Below are 18566 nucleotides of genomic sequence, written 5' to 3'. Positions count from 1 at the left end.
TGTCCTTGGAGATCAAATGGTCTCATGGTTGCTGAGGACTTGCCTGCAGCTAATGACCTTCTTTAGCTCAGAAACTTGTCTGCTGCACTTTTGCACCAAGATGCCAATAGCTAAACCTGAGGAAGCCTGTAGTCACCACAAACTTGGTTTCCTTCCCTCCTGGTTATGCAGAAGTGTTGATTGCTCTGATGCCCTGGATTGTTACTTTGCAATCAGATAACTGTTTGTCATGGCACGCACTGTTTATGCTGTATAGTCTGCTTTATGTCTTCTCATCTGGAAAGGCAAATATTTACCTCTAGTGGGTATTGAAAATGAGGTTTAAAATCCTGCTTCCACTTAACCAGGTCAGACACTATAGTGCACGGTCCTATTAGTAAGGATCTCTTTGGCAAAGGTACCTGATGCAGTGAGAAGGGTCCTGACAGCACTAATGAAAGATAGATAGTGCTCTATCTCTACTCTGGTGTTTTGCCAGGGGATGACTGAGCTGATAAGGAATTCTGCACATTGTAGCAGTGCCTGGCCTCCTCTCATCCTGCCTGATAGATGAGTTGGACATCACACATTGAAGCATGACCAGCAGAATGTCCTTTTATTGCTCACTGAGATTGCTCCACGCATTTGTCCCTTCCTTCCTTTGGGGCTGAGCAGCCCCGGGTCACAGCAACTCGTGAATGGCATGCCAGTGGGCACTGGTATTTGGAGTGACGTCACTGCTGCCTGTTGGGGCACTGAAGCTTGGGACTGGTTAAGTTCTAACTTTTGAGTCTGGAGCTATATGTGTGGGCTCACAGCTGGGGACTACAAAGTGCTATATGGAATTGGCACAGAGAAGAAACACACAGATTGCCTGCTGTCAGGACATCTGTGTCTTTTTATTTTGGGTACATTTAGCACTTATAGTGTTTCACATCTGTCACATATGCAATATGGCACTGACAGTGGTTACCGTTATATTTACATTTTCCCTTGATCACATTTGTTGTTGTTGTTTGCCCTGTCTGCAAAGCCACCTCCTTGGCCGCACACATTTCATTTGTTAGCATCAGGGGTGCCTGGCACCGAGTGTTACCAGCAGTGTGCTTGGTGACACACACATGGCATGAACAGCATGGCATTCAGCTTGTGCATCAACCCCACATCATTTGTATTCTCCTCACCTGTTCTTCCTGGACCTACATTATCTTGTCCTGCACAACACTTGCATGGCACAGGATAATTGAAAGACAGGCCTGCAAGAGACCCCAAATGGTCTAGAGACCACCTTAGTGGCTTAATTTGCCCCCTGCTCAAAGTACACCCACAACATAAGCTAGTCTGGACAGACATTTGTCTAATCTAGTCTTTAAAAAGTCTAAGCTACTCTTAAAAGCTCTCAGTTGTAGCAAATCCAAAATCCCCCTCAGCAATAATTTTTGTTCTGCCCATGTTAATGTTTTGTGTAAACTTTGGTTGCAAATGCAGCTTGTTCTTTGAGACATACCATGTGATTTCAGATTCTGCTGCTGTTTAAGTCTGACAAAAAAAATAAGGATCCACCTCTTGCTCTCTTTCCCAAAATGATTCCTCACTTATTTGTTAACATGTCTGTCACTGGATATTGGAGTTTGGAGTCACGTTTAACTGATACAGACACATTCACCTTGTGGTTATGTCTTTGCTTCAGGACATGGCCAGGATTGCTCTTCTGCTTGCAAACACACAGCCTTTATCCCTCCTTTTGTACATTTCATGCATTCCTGCTTGTCCTTTCATTGTTCATGGCATGTTCCTGATTCTGACTGCTTTGCATACAGACTGGGAATAAAGTAGTGCATCTTTGTACCACATTGCAGCTACTGCTGCTATCCTGGCAGGCTTTTATCTTCACTTTGGCTGCCTTTGATTGCAAGTGGTATGGAGCTTCCTGATGGAATCAGCAGAAGAGCCATTGGATCATCTCTTAAATTGCCAATGCTAAGATTTGATGGACTTGAAGGCAAAGATTGAAAGCCGAAGTTTGCTCTAAGGAAAGAAATTAATCTCTAATGGGAGTAGAAATTTGCCATTTTGCCAGAGTTGTTAGGAAAATGAGGGGAACAAAAATATGAGATTCCTGGAGCAAAATCTGTCCTTGGAATATATCACATCACAAGCTTTTCTCGTGACAGAATTATTAAATTATTATTTTTTAATTAAACCATTCTTAAAAATAATCCTTACTTTTAAATCACAAGTCAGACATGCAAATGTGAGCCCTGGGAACTCAAAAATCTCTTGCTACACAAATTTCTCTCATCCCTTCTATGGAAATAACAAGAGACGGATACACAAGGAATGTCTGTTAAGGATAAGTTTTAATGATCATCTGCAACTTATTATTCTATAATACATGCCATTAATAAACGGAATTACCCCCAAAAGTCTGTCCTGTGAGAAGTGCTATATTTCCTGCATCTGCTGCATCTGTTTTATCACATCTTTGCATCCTTCTTAAAGCATTGTGCAACATCTTAAAAAGGGTTCCAGCACAAAGCAATCACAACTCAGGTATATAATATCTGAATCTTTTGTCTTCTTCCTTTGTGGTCCTTTATTTTACTTTTTGCTGCTTCTGTATGTGAGGAATAACTTTCAACTGCAAAAATTTCAATCTACCTTCTTTCCTCTCTATGACTGGAAGCCTTTTTCTGAAATCTGGGTTCAAAACATTAAAACTCAGCCTAGTAAATGGCAGAGTCACCTATAGATTCAAGCTGTCACACGGAATATTTTGTTCTGAGAGTTCTACTTCAAGGCCACGGAAGTTAATAGGATACTTTTCACTGCCTGCAGTGAAAACTATCCTGGGTCTATATTCATGCATAATCAGTGAGTGGGAGATGAAAGGACCCTGTAACCTTCCGATCCCACATTTTTAGTGGACTGTTTTCCCAACCCATGTGGCTGCAAGATTCTCATTCCAATCTGCCCTTATCTTGATTTGGGCAAAAAACTCATCTCATAATGGTTTCATTATGCTAAGTCATGCACCTCTTCACAGAATTAAATTAACCTCTGTCCTGTTCGGATACACTGTTATCATCATTACTATTAAATTAGTTGTTCTGAGGGAACTGCAGACAAGAAATCAAGCCAGTATCCCCCTGGCCACATTCCACAGAGCGAGCTGCAGCCCTCAGTTCCAGTGAATGTACTGGGAAATGCACTGCTGGAGTTTGGGAAGCCCAGGCTTCTCCTCCTCCCTGTATCCTTGCAGCTGTCCTTCATGCCAGTAAGATGCTTTCTCAGGAAAGTGTTAGAGAGGAGGTCTGGGGAGGAATACCTCCGTGATTACATGTGAGAGAATCCAGAGGTCTGTTTCCCCCTGTGTCCCTGGCTGTGAGCTGATTCCTCGTGTAATGGCTATAATGTTTTTTTCTCCTTCCCTTCTCCATTTCCCCACTCTGCTGTCTAACAGGCACTGTAACTGCACCTTCAATGCAAACATAGTTTTGAATATCACTTACGGTTTCCAATTGTTCTTTATTACATTGGTAATTTTATGATCTACTTAATGGCTAATATTTGCATGATTTTCCTCTATGAAATTATTGTGTATATTCTGTGGCTGAGTTACAAAATCATGAATGATTTGATAGTGTTTGGTTCATTTAGAAAAAATCTATCCCTTGTCACTTATGTTATTATAGTGTCATAAGTTGTACTTTTAATCTTAGGCAAATCTTAGTGTGGGCTTTCTTGGACTGAGAACAGGAAAACTCCCATTCTTTGTGTTTTAAGGTTTTTTCTAAGACAACTGGCATTCTCACTAGCAAAAAAATCTGGGCAGAGACCAAACTCTTATTGTAAAAGAAGTATGATGAAAAGAATATGCTTTGTAAGTGTAAAAAGCCACGAGAGAATCCTGGGTGTGCAAAAATTAAGTAAAGCTAAGAAATAAGTCACTATGTATTTATGACAAATATATATGTATTTGTGCATATGTAAAGCCAATCTCTTTTTCAAGGACAGGTAATGACTTCATGATGTGGACAGTTGACTTCATTACAATAAGACATATGGTTTCATAAATTCAATACTTACTGTGGGGTATTTGTTCAAATTTTAATGCCACACACTGTACTAAACTTATTGTGAAAAGAAATACCAGCTGATGAGAAGCAGAGCTAGGAGTGCTAGATCATACCAAACTTTGCCAGGATGCAGATAGGTGAAGCCATCAAACAATTACCAGAACTTTGCAGCAGACACTGTAGTGTGGAAGCTTCTTGGCTGCTCTTCAGCTCTGGTGGCTTGGTACCATCTTATCATGGTGGACCAGCCATGGGATACAAAACCTCTGTGTCTTTGCTTACTGGCAAAATGAAAAAATGTAATTAAAATCTAGGCATATACAAAAAAATGTATGCAAGGGCTTGGATCTCTATAACAGTTCATGATATCAGCCTCCAATACTGACTGTTTAATATAATATTTATTTAGTGAATATGTTAAATGAATCACAGATTTTTTTTAGCTAGACTGCCCTAGAACTTTCATTCTGCAAACAATTGACTGTGGCCCTGCAAACACTGATTCATGTGTGTAGCAGTGATCGGAGCACCCACAGTACGAGAAATGAAGCACGTGTGCACCTCAGCACAGGGTCGGGGCCACAGAGGTGAGTGACACTGATTACAGATTTTTGACCTAACCAAAACCTTCCTTGTTTTTAACAGCTTGCCTTTCTTTCTTAATCTGTAAAGCAGTCTTTGGCTGGTGACAGCTGGGAGAATTCTGAAATCCATAATGCACCATGGGGACCTGTTCTGATTTCTGTGGCCTTGTAACGCACTTAGGGCTGCACATGGAAAGTGGATAGTGAGAATTTTCTGTTGGTGAAAAGAAACAGAGTCATCCAGAGGAAGAGACCCAAGAGAGCCAACCTCAGAGTCACAGGAGAGGTCTCATTTTGTTCCAGCAGTTCCTTCACAATTCTGTGAGCATTTTCCCTCATTCAGTTGTATTTTTACCAGCTTTACATTGCTCCCCTGCAATCCTAGCTGGACCCATGGCCTGTATTCCATTCCCAGCATCTGGAAAGTCCTGTGACAAAGCTATAAAATTCTCCTATTCTTAAAGGGAATCAGATATTGTGGAGTCCCCAGATATGTTTCTCTGTGGTTTCAATTTGGTTTTCATCCCATAAGCATGAGTTAACAGAGTTCGTTATACTAGGTGTATTTGATGTAATAAAGTCAATTCTTTTACCTGATAGAGCAAACAGAGAGACTTCAGTGAGGTTTGTAACTTACTAGAAGTTTGTATTAGAAAGTGAAAGCTAGACCCCATGTTGGCAAAACTATTTAAAATAGAAAAAGCATGCAGTACAAAATTCACACTGTCTGCCTCCTATTCACATTTACACTCACATTTGGAGCACATAGAGGGTTATGCTTTAGGGCTTATTGGGATTCCCCTTTTGGCAAGGAGAATATTCTTGGAATAATGGACATATCAGAGCAGCTGGGCAGAGCTTCCTACTGAAATTGTTGGAGAAGGGTTTCCCCAGATCCATAAATGAGACCTGGAAGATAATCATTGCTCATGAAACTCCTTTGCCTGTTTTCTGGGACAATAGGTTATACATTTCTTTACAAAATGCACTTGCTCCAACTCTGATCTGTGCAAACTCTGTGTGAACAGCCTTAGAGACCCCCTGTTTGCTGTGCTGTTGGGGGAGGCTTGTACAGGGTTCCTCATGCTACCTTTCTAGGTCACATTTCCTTATTGTAAATGGAGCCTGCCATGGTTGAAAGTGAGAATATAATTTACCCTAAAATCCCTGTATCAGCCATGCCTCCATGGATTCTAAGATTAAGTGACAAGTAATATGCATGCTTCTTCAGTCCAGTCAACAAAAGAAAGTCATCACAGAGTCAATTCTTCCAGCTGGAGGATGAATAATTCCAGCTATCTCCTAGATATCTGCTTAAGTGCACTCTCTTAGATATCTGCTTATTCTTGGAAATCACCTGTCCAGTTTCAGACATCTATATCTGTCTAAATCAGAAGTGATTATCCAGACTGGATAATCCCACCCCAAGATCAATATCTAAAATAATTGGGGTGTATTTGGGCCTCTGGAGTCTCCTCTCTTTTCCCATTGACTATTACATGACTAGTGTTAGACTAAGAAACTCACTTGGATATATTTAAATGGAGTTAAGCTAAAAAACACCCCTTCAGTAAACTATCTGAATACAGCTGTCTTATTTCTGTGAACTGTGTTATTCACCTCTAGAATTAAGCAGATTTTACTTTAGGAATGCCTCATTAGTTTCTTGCATTTAAGTGCTGAATTGCTCAATTTTACTCAACATGAAAAAAGTAAGTGGTCTGAGAACAAGACTACATGCCTAGAAAAGACAAAATCCTCCCTGTAATGTAATAGTAGGTACAGTAGTGCACTTTAGCCAGCAACCATATATCTTCATTCCCTCTCACAAAAGCATCAGCAATGCAGAGAACAGTGCAAGTTTGAATAATGTGTCCAAACTCAGTGAGAGCACTGAAGCGTGATCCTGAACAGACATTTCTTATCAGTCTTGCTTGTGACCAATCAGAATGGGAAATCACCTCTGTAACTCAGCTGCATAGATTTACTTTTACAAATGAAATGGTTGGAGAATTGAAAGCTTTGAAAGTTCTGCAAGAGCCCTAATACCATCAGGGTTCTTAACATGTCTGAGAGGGAGGATCACCTTCAGCCTTGAGCACACTAAGTATAGACAAGAGGTACATAAGCAGTCGAAGATAACACCACTTCATATCAAGAGCTGCTATCCAGCCCTACAAAGGAATTTGAACAACTGCTAACGATTTCAAAAGTCTGCACTTGATTACTGCAGGACTTAAGATACCCCCTCCAAATATTTATGATCTCTCAGTACAAATCAGTGTTTAAATGCACCTAAAAATACTGCTGTAAAAGCTCCAAGTACCTTAGCAATAGAATTATTATTAGATTTGTTACTGTTTTACAGATACATTCTTTAGCTCCAACTCTGTGTTTCAACACACTCTCCTTACATCTAGGGCTCTTCAGGACTTTTTCTATATGTGCTGAAAGACACTTCTTCACCTGAGGCTACTCTGCTAACTTGGAGCATAAAGTATCTCAGGATAATTTAACCACGTGAGGCACACTCAGAAGATTTGGCAGATTGTCTCAGGCATTTGGAGTTAACCAATAATAACATCCCTGCTCCTAATCCTCCAGATTTCTTCTAAGTTCTGCTTCTATTTGTTCTTAGTGAAAAGCATGGCATTATCTTATTACAGCAATTTGATTTTCATTATCTAAGTAGGCTGCTGTGTCAGCAAAAAGCAGCAATTTGGAAAGGATGGAAGACTGTGAGTTGTGGATGAATGAGTGATTGGGGGAGAAAAAAAAGAAGATAGAAGAGGGTACGTTGAGTGATTGAGTGAGCTTGGGAAAATAAGGTGAGGTCTGTGGTAATCACCTCAGAAATATGGCTCTTTGTTTATGTGATTAAGTAAGGGAAGCCTGCACATATGACCTGTGCTTAGATGGCATAGGTTCAGCCAGAAGTGTGCTGTACAACAGCTTGTATAGAAGAAGCTGGAGTGCTGAGATGACTACAAGGTCCTGTCTAAATCATTTGACAAGAAAAGCTACCTGGTAAGAAATTGCCTGCCACCAAGATCTATTTCAAAATCTGCTTTTGAGATGCAAATTCCTTTACCACAAGAAGATGCCTGTAAGCTAGGGAAAATGAATCTGCAACTTATGAACCTTCATTTAGTTATGCTGCAGGCATCCCTTTGGAGATACAAGGTTTCAAGAGATGATATGTGAATTGGTATGGGCATGGAGCACAGCATGCTCTTGTTGGTATCTAATTAGCTCCAGTTTAACCAAGTTTTTGGACTGAGTGTCTTTAACATTTAAAATCTATTGTGTATCATTTTCTGTGTACAATCCAACGATCACTGAAGGCAACGGGGCCATGTCTACTGCAGTAAATAAGATAAACCAAGGACTACTCCTGGGCTCTGATGTCAAGTTCTGATAGTACAACATATGTCCATACTTCTCAGCTCTCTTCTTTTTCCAGAAGAGCAGTGACCAGATCTAAATTGTCATTAGGAATGACAACCCATGGGTCGGATGCCTGAATGCTGCCTGGGCAGTGTCAGGGAGAGCTGGGACCAGACTTTGAAGCATGCTAAAAATATGTGGGATAGTCTTGTGCCAGTAAACCTCCCTGGTTCATTAATACAGATATAGTCTGAGAGTCTTTTGATTGGCATGAGTAGAGTACAAGTGGGTGAAAATGAGCCATCTCCTGTGAGGGATCTGTAATCCTTTGAGATTCCCAGAGCATATTGCTTTCTGGTAAGAGACCTCCATCTTAAAAAAAGAAAAAGGAATTTAGAAGCTGCTTTGGGCATTTTGCCAGCTGCACAGCAACATCTGGTTGGCATTCAGAGGCTTCAGGGGCAGCTAATCCTGCTCTGAGTAGGATTAACATCCCTGTTTAAAATGTACTCTTGGTATGTCTGGTGGAGCCAGGCTTTTGGCAGTCCAGAGCAGAGGGAAAGAGTGCAAGAAGGAGGGCCTGTGTGACTGTCACAAAATGTTTCCATTCCCACTTTGTTCTCTGTGGCTTCAGTGCTTCACCTGATGACATGAGACACCAAAGCTTTGGCTTTAGCAGCCCTACCAAATGCTCATTAGATAATGTAGAGGTGACTGCCTGTCTCCTCTTTACTACATATTCTACACGTGAGAGCACCTATCAGCAAGGCATGGAGTTATTTACAGAAATATTGCTCTGTTTTCAGTAGCACAGGTAAGAAAGATTATATTCAGCATTCAGGTGCATGTAAGTCCCAGTTATGTTGCTTGTGATACCATTTTCATGAAGGAAATAACAAGATTTATTTGGACCAGAATTGTAGCAGAAGTCATAGATGAGCTCCTACACAAAATTTTATCCTGTTTTCCATAGCTAGGGGTAAAGAAGTTGAATTTTCTTGACTCCAAGTATCTCTGCTGACAGTGACTGACTGACTTCTTAAAGACCATCTCTACTGATTAACTCAACTATGGGAAATTATGATACAACACTGAAATTTGGTGCTGCCTTACCAATTCTGGAAAACCTTATGTTTTAAGTAGATTCTCATTGAAACTGGACTGCTGTGGACTTGTGAGAAGCACAGCAGGCCATAACCCATGTTGTCCGGAGGCTAGGAGAATTGTTCCCTGTATCTCCAGAGCAAGGGTCAGTATGAACTCACGCAGAATTGCACATTTTATGGCTTGCCCCAGACTTCTTTGTGAAAAAACACATACAATTAAGCACTGATATGTGTAAGCATATTTCTGCACCCTTCTCCTTAAGATTTTATAGAAGACAAATTACTGTTATACTTCTGCACGTCACTGTAAGAGTCTGCCACATAACTGCTGGTGAAAATTACTTTGGCTCTGCTGAGGAGGCAGTTCAAATTATAGCTCAGCTGAGTGTTTGGCGTGGTATACTCAGATTTATAGATACCACCAAGCCTATCATATCCAGGTGAAGCATTTGCATACTTGCATGCAGTATTTACATATTAAACTACAGTATTTACATGTTCTTTATTTTGCATGTCGAGACTTTTGACAAATAAAGGAAACACTTCAAACTGTGTCTTTATTTTTGTTTCCTATGTCTCAGATTTTCCAGAAAAATAAGTTGCTACATCCCCCTCTTTCATCCCCAAAAAAGAGCAGGAAAGAGAGTGGCTTTCCTGCAGCAGCTGTTGCACCTGCTGTTTACAGTGAAGTTGGACCACAGCAATGCTTCTTTTCTGGTCCACAGCATTTCCTCCAGCAGTCAAAGCCAACACATCAAAGTGAAAGCTCCGAAGGAGAAAAACAATGTGACCTATTGTTCCAAGAAAACAAAATAAATCATTTGTAAGAAAGGAGTAAAAGCTCCTAACTGGATTTTTAAAACATAAACATTGGGAAGAAGACTGTGCAAGGCAAATTGTAACGTGTGGTTGTGATGATGCTAGACACGCTACAGGTTCTTCACTGTACTCTCACTTAATATGTTCTAACAATAGAAGCAATGCATACAGTGCATGCCATGATTCTTTGGAGATACACATCGCAGCTCAAGCTAAAAGCCAGTGTTGGACCCTCTCATTTGCTTCTATTTCCAGTTCTGAAAAGTCCCAGATGCTGAAATTCTTCGGTCTGATAAAGTCTGGACCTATCCTTGTAATCACAGTGTTTCTCCTTTTGTTCTTCTTCCTTGCTGTTGTTTGTTATTCTTGTGATGGAAATACCTTGAGGTTCCCACTGAGGGCCCCATTGTGCTAGACAATTACACTGCACAAAGAGGTTGTGATGTAAATAGAGAAACCAGTGTGTGGTAGAGGAAACACAGTAGAAGATCAGCTTGCCTATACTCTCCTGAAAGGTCAGAGGCAGAGGTGGTCAAAATCCTGCTTTGTATTGCCTGGCTTGTAGCTCCTTTTTTAGTAAAGGAGGAAGTCAAATATGCTACATCATTTTAACTGAATGAAAAGGATGAGATTTTTTTCAAAAACCTAAAATACAACTTGCTGTGCTGTGAGGAGGAGGTGTGGAAACATACACATGATTGCCAACCACGATTTCTCAAGAAACTCGATGAAATCTGGAAGATTGCCTGCCATCATGAAATCATCTTATCCATAGGCACTTGGGTTACCTCCCCTCTCAGCATAAGCATGTTAGTTTTGACCTTGTGACCTGGATATGGGTAATAAAATATTCAACTTTCTTCCAGCAATACTGCTGCAGCCACGTAGCTATGGGACGGTGCACCTTATTTCCTGTGATCCTAGTTGGGGGTTCTGACGAGGAAACCGAAGGCACAGGAATCAAAGGCTAGTTCCTGTTTTCTGGATGCTGTTTTGGGAGCAGGAGAAAAGGAAGCATAGCAGAAAAGTCTGTCTAAAAGTAGATCTTCTCTGTCACTTTACTTGAAAGAGTCTGGAGTAGCAGATGCAGAACTGTGTACCCAGCTGAAATAAAAGCAAGCACAGTTGTTTCATAAGAAACGGAAATCCAGAACTTGACTCAGTTTCTTCCTATTGCAATGAAAGTCCAGAGGAAATTAATGAAACCTATTACAAATTTAATGAAGTAAATGAAACAATCCCACTGCTTGGTTTAATGACTTCCACACAAAACCCTCAAAGGGTTGGTACATTCTGCCTACTGGGTTCACAGCATTGGGCCAGGTCCTCGAAATAATAACAACAGGCTGAAAAGCTGTGTCTCATGTTCTGATGCTAATGCACTGAACTGAAACAGTTGCAAAATAAATACTGAAAATAAGAGACTTTGGACTGGTCAAGAGGTAAAAGCACAGCTTGTAGAGCTTAGTGTAGAGATAGCTACACTGAACTTTGATGGCCATTGAGAGGTAGGGGATCAGAGGACTCAACCCATTGCATTCCCTCTACAGCCTTTACATGGATAAAACCATGATAAAATCATGAACCAATAATTTTTAAACCCTAAGTATATACAATCCTATAATGCACTAGCTTGATAAAAAACTCCATTAAAGAGGCTCCTACTTCTGTTCCTCTGCTGTATCTGATCACCCTGTGACTTAGGAACATCTTTCTCAGCCTGTCTTACTCTCAACAAAGCTACAAATTTACTTTCCCCCATTAATGTGAAGAATCATCACCAAGTGTTTTAGAACTACTTATACTGCTAGATCTTGCCATTAAAAAAGTATAGACTTTCTTTCATAATGCAATGGGTGTTTGTGTAATTAGAGAACAACCTGATGCACCTGATGGTATAAAACTATAACTAAATGCTATCTGACCCTCATGTGCTTAGGTATATTTTAGCATCTGCAAAAGCCTTTGAGGGTCCACACACAGTTTTTTTGCTATATGTGCACAGCATTAGTACAGACAGAGGTGAGTGCTGGCTGTGGCTAAGGCTGTAAAGAAGCTGAAATACAGAAATAATTTCTAAGGCACACAGTCACAGACAGATGTACAACTCCCTTTGGTTTTCACTGAGGCTTAGGTACTGCTCTACACTTTCTTCTAGTTTCCCTCTTCCTTCCATCCAAACTAAGATGTGAAGATTATTTACCTTGTCCCGCTTTCATAGACAAAACCAGCGGGAATAGCTTATTTTCAACACCAAAAAAAAAAATCTTTACCAGTGAATGCCTTAAAAAAAACCCTGAAGACAGATGAATTCTGATGAATCCGGCTGAAGTGCTTTAAGGTATTATTGCCCTGCTGTCGTCTGCCACTCCTGCAGCAGCTGCCCGTGTGTTCAGTCAGCAAAGGGGGATGAGAACCAAGGTCCTGGCTGGTCCATCACACAGATGAGCCCATTAACTTTGTGGCAAAATGAGTTTACCTCTTTTTGCTCTGCTGGCCTAAGGCCAAGCAGCAATGCCGGCAGACAGGCAGTCACAAACAGCTGGGGTGCCAACATAGCCTGTTGTGGAGCAGTCATGATTGTTTCCTTCCTTCCTTCCTTCCTTCCTTCCTTCCTTCCTTCCTTCCTTCCTTCCTTCCTTCCTTCCGTTCCTTCCTTCCTTCCTTCCTTCCTTCCTTCCTTCCTTCCTTCCTTCCTTCCTTCCTTCCTTCCTTCCTTCCTTCCTTCCTTCCTTCCTTCCTTCCTTCCTTCCTTCCTTCCTTCCTTCCTTCCTTCCTTCCTTCCTTCCTTCCTTCCTTCCTTCCTTCCTTCCTTCCTTCCTTCCTTCCTTCCTTCCTTCCTTCCTTCCTTCCTTCCTTCCTTCCTTCCTTCCTTCCTTCCTTCCTTCCTTCCTTCCTTCCTTCCTTCCTTCCTTCCTTCCTTCCTTCCTTCCTTCCTTCCTTCCTTCCTTCCTTCCTTCCTTCCTTCCTTCCTTCCTTCCTTCCTTCCTTCCTTCCTTCCTTCCTTCCTTCCTTCCTTCCTTCCTTCCTTCCTTCCTTCCTTCCTTCCTTCCTTCCTTCCTTCCTTCCTTCCTTCCTTCCTTCCTTCCTTCCTTCCTTCCTTCCTTCCTTCCTTCCTTCCTTCCTTCCTTCCTTCCTTCCTTCCTTCCTTCCTTCCTTCCTTCCTCCCTCCCTCCCTCCCTCCCTCCCTCCCTTCCTCCCTCCCTTCCTCCCTCCCTTCCTCCCTCCCTTCCTCCCTCCCTTCCTCCCTCCCTCCTTCCTTCCCCCTTCCTTCCTTCCCCTCTTCCCCCCTTCCCCCTTCCCTTTTCTCCTTCTTCCTTCCCTTCCTTAATCTTTCTCTTCCTTTCTTTATTATATTTCTATCTTTCACCTTTCTGCCTGTATCTCTTCACTGCAATATGCAATACAAGAGTTAGGTCTCTATAGGAAATCCACCTCCAAGCTCCCACCAGTACCCTCCCAGACAATTAAGAATTTGTTCCCCCTCCCCCACAATCTCTTTTTATTTTGTTATTGTCAGCTGGTCTCTTGGATTAGGGTTTGCGGCTCTCTCTGGGCTCAGGAAAGCTTGGTAGCTTGGCAGGATTTCTTGCCAGATCAGTGATCCTAATGTGAGTGCCAGAATCCTGCAGTTTGCATAATGCTAATTTGCTTTTCAGCCCAAGTTGCCAACTCACATGCTGCTTAGCACATCAAGTAGCAGAAGGAATGCCATGTGCTCTACCCAGGGCGAGGAGGAGGAGGAGGAGGAGGAGGAGGAGGAGGAGGAGGAGGAGGAGGAGGAGAACAGTAATTGGATAGATACCCACTACCTGAAATTGAAACTAATCTAACCAACCCTGGGTATAAACCTTAATGCACTGTTGAGCTTCTGGTAAGAGGTCATTAGACTGAAACTGTTTCAAGCCAATTAGTTCCTTATTCTCAAAGCTCTGATTTGGAGTTTTCACTGGCATAATAAGGTTACAAATGCTGCTGCAATTATGGCAATATTCATTCACTCAGACCTAGATCCCGTCACCCTTACTCATTGTAAGAACTGGACCTTAATGCCTGTGCCGATGAAATGCTGGACGTGTCAGGGTGGGGCGATACTGAGAGATATCACCACACCTAGGAGACGTTGCCTGTCACTGGGCTAAATGCCAGCTACTTTCAGTCGATTGGGCGTGGGGCTATCTCACTGCATTACCACACACTCAAGTGTCTCACTGCAATACCAGTTCTTTCAAGGCAAAAGAAAGCCAGACCACCTAGTGAAAAACAATTTAACCATCATGTTTGTTTTCATTCTAAGCCACGCACACACGGATGCTAATACAGCTGCAGCATGAGTCCAAAAAGGTGGGACCCTTCTAAACAAGTTGTCCGGGCTGGCTCTCCAATAAACTTTGGGAAAATAGTAGCTCTTAAGAAAGATTGCTCCTTCCTGCATGAGACACCTCTCTGAGGCAGGTTGAGTTGGACTGGGTTCTGAAGGTGCTGGAATCTCCCCCTCAGCTGAAGGGCAGGAGGCTCTGTACCGGATCGGTTCAGTCACCTGAAGTTGGTGGAGTGGTACCTCGTGCTTAGTGACAGAACCTGAGCCTGGTTTGCATTCTGACTGATGGCTTGGTCACAGACAGAGACTGTGGGTCACAACTCTTGTGCCAATCCGCTGATGCAACACTCCCAACCCCTCAGGACAGGGAGCATGTCTGTGAGACACTCCTCTTGTGAGTTCTTGAGCAGCAATGAGCAACTTGGGCGCTGCTAGAAGCGACTTTGCTTTTCTCTGTTTGGTCAGCAGGAAAGCAAGTGCCCCAGGCCAACAGGCCGTGCAGACACGCTCCTGGGAGCACAGCTCACCCACAGGCACTGGGTGAGCAGCAGGCTGCTGACATTGTCCCAACGCCCAGCAAGTGGCAGGTGGGAAGGGCTTGGAGGAGTGCTGAGCGCACAGTCTCTAATCTAGGAGGGGTGGAGATTACAGGGGAATTGGGTAAGGAATTTACAGTGAGGGTTATGAAGGAAACTGGCCAAGTAAGACACAAGCAAGAACTAATGCCCAAATAATATTGCTTAAATTTCTTGATCTTCCATATTTGGGATTTTTGGTTTGGAAAGTGCAGAGGTGAAATTCTCCCAAATTTGCCTTTTTATTTTGTCCTGTGTGATACCTTGCATTTTGCTCCTCTCTATTTCAATATAGCTCCAAAAGTGTGTAAGGATGGGGACTGGAGGGATTTGTTATATCTCCATCAAAGCAATGGCTGTGTATTGAGAAACAGTAAAATACTGCTTGTTAAAGCACTATCTCTACAGAAAGACCTTATCATTTGGGTTTGGAGGACCACAGGAAGATTAAATATTGTACCATCTGACAGACTAACGAAAGAGAAATATTCTTAGGACTTCTGAGGCCTGAGAAAAATGTCAAAATCCAGCCCTTTTCTACTGTGTCAGCAACGTGCACTTGCTGTCTCATGGGCCAGGGCTGTTGACTCAAACTAAAGGTGCAAATTGGTCCCACTCTTGAGGACATCACTAGAGGAACACTGTCATGGAGAAGTATCCTACCAAAGAAATCACTGCCATTTTTGTTTGTTTAAAGAGTGTGGTAGATGCATAGGAAAAATATATTCGTTTTTTAGCATAATATAAATGTAAATAATTCCAGAAGCTGAGGCCCCAAAATTGCTGGCTTTCAAGTACTTGGCTTCATTGGGTTGTCTGGATTTATTAGGCATCCTCAGGTAATGCAATAATGCATATGCTTAAGGGATTACATGACAGGGGAGTTAGATGACATAAAAAAACCCTGCCCAGCAGCCGGGTCCCAGGGTTGAAAAGCCTTCAGAAAGCGTTTTTGTGGGAGAAAATAAGGGTTTACTGATAAACTTTTAGAAATCTCTGTGGTTAGTTCTGTTCCTGGTGAGTGTGAGGTTAAGAGGAAAAGAAACCCCTTTATGAACAGAAAATGATTTCTCAGGAATTACTGTCAAAATAAACAGTCACAGAAAAGCTGCATTTCCTTTCTTTAAACATGCATAGGTTTCTTCTCTTTAGAATCTCTGACTATTCATCTTGAGAGGGTGGTAATTGCCCACTCCAATGATTCAGCATTCTGGGAATTTCCCAAAAGTGGTTTGAACTGAGCTATGTTTTTTGCCAGCCTTTTCCAGCTTTAAAATTGTCCTTCTCCCTAAAATGGGCAAATATCTTTGCTTTCTTAATTGAGAGATAGGAAGGACAATTGACTAACACTAATGATGAACTGTGACTGTTTGGAAATATGATTTTATCACTACTTCTATTCCCTGTAGAAAATATGGCATTCCCACCATATTTTACAGAATTATGGCAAATATGCAGGGTACAGTACTAGGTTACAAGGTATTGTATTGTAGCTTTACAGCCGGGAAAACTAATCAGTTTAGCAGAGCCAGAATATAAACACAGGAAAGAAAGTAGCTCAGGAGTGGAAAATAATGAAAAGGAGAGGGTTATTGCAGTCAAAAATGTGTAATTGTAATTGACTAAGTCAGTCAGGCAAAGCACTACACTGTTGATCATTCTCTGTTGCCATTGTAAATACTTTCTTTCCTTCTACTTTCTTTGTATTATCCCCAAGCTACCTACTACTCTAATAATTTAATGGTGATTATTTTCCTTTCCTGTTTAACTATTAAAATTTTCCCTCTTCCATGCTGCGAGTGTATTGAAACTCAAGCTAGGTAGTGGAAGCTAAAAAAATAAGTAAGACATTTTTCTTTTTTCCCTTTTCTTTTTTCCCAGGCTTGCTTGGTCTCGTGTATACATGTGTATGCATGGGTGTATGGCTGGCCTCTGGTACAAATTAAAGTAGCCACACAGAAGGACAAAAAGGCACTTAGCCAGGGTGAAGGCTCTGTCCCCATTGTTTCCTCGGAGTGTTGGATTCAACATCCTTTGACTCATAATATGTAATTTAAAAAAAAAAATCCAGCAACTCGAAATTAAACTATTGTTTCTAGAAACTGAATGTGCAAGGAACAAGAGAGAAAATTCCCAGTGACATCACTGATGTACAAATGGGTTCATAGCCCTTCCTCAGGGTAGGTTCCCGTACTAATCGGTAGGTGTGAATAAGCAGAGAAATCCTGTTGGAATTAAAAAAAAATTACTTTTCAAAGATTATCATCAGCATGAGCAATCTCAGTAAAGTTCTAATGACTGTTGTTAACAAACTGGGTTTTATTAAGTTTCCTGTAAAACAATGTGTTTTAGGGGAGAAAAGGCGGGGGAGAAGCAGGGGGGGAATTGTCATTCCAGTGAATCAGCTCCTCTGGGAATTTCCAAAAGGTGTGGTTAGCTCAGAAGACTGTGGTGTTTCCCACATTTTTCCTTCCTAAGGCTAATCTTTGTAATTCCAATCAATTTACAACTATTTAGTTTTGAATCTGGGGTTAACATGCTTGATAAAGCCCTATTATTAATAAATCCACCAAAGGCACAGACAATGGCAACAACTATAGAAAAAGATTAGGTATTAACTAGAACAAATTTATTACAAATTCTGAGCCTTGTCAGACAGTTCAACACTCCAAATTTATCCGGCAAGGAAATGAGACTATCCAGATCATGAGTAGAAGGTGAAGACAGCTTATCTACAATGTGAGGGTGTCACCAGGCAGCATGGAGAACATAGAAAACACACTGACTGACCAGTTGAGTTTCCACGATTCAGAAAAAGAAAATTTAAGGAACTAGTTGCATGGAAGGCATGCAAAGAGCAAACCCAAATACCCAGAGATTACAGTGACTTGTCCACCTCCCAGGCAGAAAAGATTCCTATGGAAAATGGCTGTATTATTCTTTCTACTATGAAGGTCTCACTTTTAAAAAAGAAATTATCTTCAGAATTGAAGCAAGAGCAAAGTTTTAATTATTACCCATATATATTTGACTAAGAGACTACTATTGTTTGTGTCCAAGAAACATGGCCAATTCTTCCCAGCTGTATTATTGTATTATAATAATTTTCCATTACAGAGGTGACTGTTGCTCCAAGCCAGAGTACGTAAATTAGCCAAGATTTGGCTCTCCAGGCTTTGCCATGCACAATGCTAAGCACCTCATGCACTATGCTGACGTCTCTCCATACTTATGGACTTCCCTGGGAGTCGAAGGCACTCAATACTGCCTGGGAGGAAGAGATCTGTGTGTGGCAGAAAATGTTAGCATATTAGGGAAGTAAATGGAGATGATTTAGTAATGAGACTAGTGCTTCTCATGCTGACCATCACTGTTTCATTGTTTCCTTGTGCTCCCCCATCAGCAGGCGTCTCTCTCGGGCCCCATGGTGAGTGCAGAGCGGGAGCTCTCTGGAGCTCCGCAGTGGTGGCTGTGTGGAGCAATATCCAGGTGTCCCAGTCACAGCAGCCACCAGCTCCTGCAGTCACGCAATGGCTGCTTCCTTCCTTCATGTGATTGCTCAGCCTGTTTACATCTGTCAAGCCCTTCATAAAAGCCACGCTGCTAGCAAGGGCTGTTGGTTTTATTTTTTTTTTAATTGTTTTGAAGGCTCTTTTTAGTTAAAAAGTGTTTGCCACCACAGTTAAGACATGGACTGGATTAAAGTTCAAAACCAG

Source organism: Prinia subflava, chromosome 2 (genome assembly GCF_021018805.1).
Source record: "Prinia subflava isolate CZ2003 ecotype Zambia chromosome 2, Cam_Psub_1.2, whole genome shotgun sequence".
In the NCBI taxonomy this organism is placed as follows: domain Eukaryota; kingdom Metazoa; phylum Chordata; class Aves; order Passeriformes; family Cisticolidae; genus Prinia; species Prinia subflava.
Note: the sequence above shows the minus strand (reverse complement) of the source record.